The 4,552-nt window shown below is 37.9% G+C and overlaps 1 long non-coding RNA gene across 1 annotated transcript; it reads right to left on the bottom strand.

Annotated features, from left to right (window-relative positions):
* Positions 1-393: 393 nt before the first annotated feature.
* On the bottom strand, positions 394-2,346 carry LOC129354485 (uncharacterized). The gene is made up of 3 exons (XR_008605155.1): positions 2,299-2,346; positions 1,717-1,807; positions 394-477 (listed from the first exon to the last, which is right to left on the bottom strand). It is a non-coding gene; the product is annotated as an uncharacterized LOC129354485 (long non-coding RNA).
* Positions 2,347-4,552: the final 2,206 nt, after the last annotated feature.

The raw sequence follows: 4,552 nt of genomic DNA, 5'->3' as shown, positions 1-4,552 counted from the left end.
AAATAATATTTCATTTGAGTTCTTGCTTACTGTTGTAGCCTGCATGATGTGATGCAGGTTACTGGCTCAGCAGTTCATACTTGTGTAATATGAGAAGTCTTGGAAAAAACATTGTTTTTAAGTACAAATACAGATTTTTCCAGCTTACGAAAACTGCAAGATTTTATCTGTTGAGGTCTCGCCAGAATCTGTTTTCATTTTGGTCTTGATAATCTAAAAGTTTGTCAAATTTTTACTTATTTTGAAGATTGTTGGTGATGTTTAATAATGCAGTTAAAACATTTCCAGTAGAGGTGAGTTTGTGTCTGTGGGGGAACTGGACACTCGTCCCCAGGTGAGCTGACCGGTCTGTGATGAAGTACTCACTCTCTGTGCCTGATCTTGTCTTGTCCTGCTGCAGCTTGGGGCCTTTTTCATTTCCAGCCAGTCCATCACCTGACAGTTCGGTCCATTCTGCAGACAGAAGTCATTTTGTTCCTGTGAAATAGAATAAAAAATGAATTATTCATGCAGGATTTGGTGAGTGTTCATTTTGTGAGGAGGGAGTGAAATTGAAATGTCAAATTTTTGAGAATATGTTGTTTCTTCAAACAGCAGCCTGATCCCTCAGCAGATCAATTCTTAAGTAAATTCTGAGTCTTTGCAAATCTGTGAAAGTTGTGTGACTTGATGAAAATGCCAGAAATGGCTGCAAACTAAACAAGCATCCCAAAGTGGATTCGTTAGTCCAGGGAAACTGAAAGTTCTTGCAGACAAACAGCAACCTGCTGGTGAACCTGGCAGCCTCAGCAGGGGGTCCGCTGCCGTCTAATTAAACATGTAAATGATGTGGGGAACCCGCGGCTGGAAAGTGTTTGAAGTGCGGCTGCTGGGAGCTGTGGCTTAATTTGGAGAGGGAACTGTTAGCGAGACAGACAGTGGAGACCGAGTCCGTTTGGCTCTTTTCAAGTTTTCCCACAAAGATCCAGGATGGTGCAGGATCAGCACTGCAAACAGAACCTCACCAGGTAACTTTGGTTCAACTTCCAGTGCAAATAAATTAGTGCATTCGAAAAAAGACAAAACTAACTGCTCAGCAGAATATAGGAGCTCGTTTTATATAAACAATTCCTTAATATTGACAAAATAATTGTCGTTCCATTTGCCGTTTATTTCACTCACAACATGAAAAAAAATGTCTTGTTACAACTAAAATAATCTGCCAGTAGAACATGAACTTCTTTATCACTATTAAGGAATTATTGACTAAAAATAAGCTTCTATCTCCTGCTGGAAATGTACTTGTGAACTGAATTTGCCTTATTTCAAATATACTGGAAACCAAACCATCAATACTTGGAAAGATTTTGTGTTTTTGCTGTGAGACAGAAACAGTTTGTGGAGCTTTAAAATGTTTAAACTGCATCAATAAAAACAAGATGTATTATTGAATTATATAATCATGGAGGGAAGTTGGGACTCATTATACAAAATATACAATAATGATTCACAAATAGTTGTTCTTACTGCTTTTCCAAGTAGAAACAGAAATAGTTTAGCTTTTTAGGATTCAGGTTATTGAGTTGTTTTGCAGTTTGATTTTAGTTTCATTATTATAATACAAGATTCCTAAATTACCTTACATGGTCCCACCTGTTTTTAAAGTGAGTCTGCTGACATCATCAGTGAGTCAAACATGACATCATCACCTGAGCTGGTGAGGAAGCCGTTACTCACCTGGATCAGGTGTGAGTTGTGGCTTCGGGCAGGTGCGTCAGGCGCTTGTTGGCCGCGTTTCGTCAGTCTGACTCAAACGCACCTTCAAATCCTGGAGACAAGAAGAGACACGTTGACGCCATGAACGCCCGTCTGTTCAGTCCTTCAGAGACTAAATATCCAGCAAAATCTGTTTCAATGTGCAGAGTTTGGCAGGAACCAGTTACTTTCAGGAGTGTTTTTACTACGTCCAACTATTTACATTTACAATTATATCCCTTCAAAAATGGTTTCAAAACAATATTAGTTTATCTCGATAATTTCTGGGACAATTAAAATTTATCATAAGGCTACCTGCAGTTATTCTTAAAATTTCATAAGTTTTTCATTGAAGAAAATGTTTATTTTTCCTGATTTATATTAATTATATTCCTTTTGGTTTTTTTTAAAGAAAACATTTCAGATTTTGTCTCAACAAAAACAACTTCATAATAATTACACACTATTTTGTATTGGTCATATAAAATTCATTGATCTTTGTGGTTGTTTGTTACAATGGATCAATTATCTGGTAAATAATGAAGGTAGATAGAAATGTCTCACACTTCCTTCAGAGGAAACATCTTCACAATAAGATAAAAATGATGTTTTCTTCCTCAGGTTTGTGTTGAAAGATGGAGTTTGATTTTCTCTGACGCTGTAATGCATCAAAGCGACGGCCAATCAGAAGCCGATCCACTCTTCATCCAATATGATTAACTGTAATTAATCTGCTCTCTGAATGAGGTGTGAAGTGTGGCGAGTCGCCTCGTTCATCTTCGTTATGCAACCTTTGGGGAGGCGAGGAGTCGCTGTCCTGCTGCTCAGTCAACCTGAAACTGTAATTAGAGCGAATTCACTCATTTATCTGCAGAAAAACAAGAAGCTCAACTGAAGAGAGAATCTTCAGGCGCAACTGAAACCCAAAACAACTGATTTTATCCTGTTCTTTGACGTCTTTCAAGATATTTGTGTGTAATGAATTTATTCAGATGTATAATGTATGAAATTATTTTCTGGATGCAGAACGTATCACCTCTTCCACTGATGGATAACTGGACTGCAATGTGTTAAAGTGGCAGGAAAATGTGCTGAAACATTTTAGCATGCAGCATGCTGAGCTGAGTCATCCTGCATTTTTAGAAGTAATTGCATGAAATGACATTTAATAAACTTACATTTTTGAAAAAGTGATCTGATTCAGTTCTGACATTCCTATTACTAATGACTGCACAGCATTTTCTGTTACATATATTATTACAAATACTGCTATTCTATTTTATGTTGGTTTTAACACTTTTTTTGTGTAAACCTTTATACCTGATGCTGCTGTTACACCTGAATTCCCTCATATGGGACAAAAAAGACAGAATATATCAACGTATTCTGGGATACAATAATAACCCGGTTATTAAGATTCTCCTCTTACATCTAATGAGCTCAAACAGTTCACTTATCTTTGCTTCATTCCTTGGTGTTACGCGATTTAACCTGTAAACATTAAACACCGCACTAATTTATAAACTGGAACAGCAAAACTTTGATAGCAACATAAATTTGTGAAGGCAGAAATGACCTACCTCGGTAAAAATGCAGGAAAAACGTAAGAAATAAGCAGCCAAACGAGTTAACTTCGCACAAGCTAGGCTATATTAATTAGCGCCATGTTTGGCTAGCGAGCCTGGCGGGGCTAGCGGCTAGCTAGATGCTAGCCGCTAGCCATTGCTAATATAGCCTAATTGATTACGGCCTAATTGATTACGGCAGGCCTTCATTCAGAAAAAAACCCAGTATCAGTAGATTTTTTACTGTTTTAAACATCATTTCCTGCTGGAACAATTAGCGGAAACTAATTGTGCTAAATGTTTTCAAAGTTGCCAATAATGCTGATCAAAATGCAACTATGCTATCAGTACATTAGCAGAAGTGTGCACCCTTAGCATTCGCCTGAACAACCTGAATTTGAGTCAAAATTTTTGAACTGCAAATGAAAGATATGAATTTGAAGTAAAGCTGTCTGTCACAGCATCAGCTCAGAGATTTATTCAGATGAAAACATTAACCGGAGCCATGACTCGTTTCTGAAACAGCAGAGCATCTATTCATTTCTCAGAAGTGATGATGCTGCTGATGATGATGGAGATGTAAAGACATAAAACCAGAGTGGAGACTGTTTTTATGGGAGTTAAGATTTTAATGCTTCGCCCTCGTCCTGCTCTCACGCTCGGAGGCGTTTTCTGTCTGCTGAGCTTTATGACACCGTCTAACGTCTTTCCGCACCATCAGCATCCAGTCTGAGCGACACGCTGCAGTGATGGCAGATATATGATCGCTGCAATGAAAATAGAAAATGCCAGATTAAGTGATATTTTATATGAAGATGTTAATTAAACAAAAAAGGTCACGAGGAATATTAATCATTTGATTCAGGACAGAATAATTCAGGGAGAAGGAAGCAATTAGTGTGAAGATAGAGAGGGTGACTTTGCAAGGACTGAAAATAAAAGTTTATGATGTCAGAAATTCACCAGATAATCTCACAGTTTCTCATCAATGAAGGTCGACTTTCAGTCTGTAAATTACTGCAGGATATTACAAGTCAGTGCTATTTCCCATCCTGTTTCCTGTCTGTGGGCCAGACTTTCCCAACATGTCGACGCAGAAGCGCTTATCGCTCTTTATGAACCTCTGAGGTCATAAAAAAGTAGCTGTGCAGCACAAATTTAACTGGCAGCTGTTTGAAATGCTGCTTCAAAAAAGGAGGTAGATTATGAAAAAATATCCCAAGCGGGGAAAACAGAAAGAAGAAGAAACTTTG

Source organism: Poeciliopsis prolifica, unplaced genomic scaffold, assembly GCF_027474105.1.
Source record: "Poeciliopsis prolifica strain line A6 unplaced genomic scaffold, Auburn_PproV2 SCAFFOLD111, whole genome shotgun sequence".
Lineage (NCBI taxonomy): Eukaryota > Metazoa > Chordata > Actinopteri > Cyprinodontiformes > Poeciliidae > Poeciliopsis > Poeciliopsis prolifica.
This window is presented reverse-complemented; position numbering and strand designations above follow the sequence as displayed.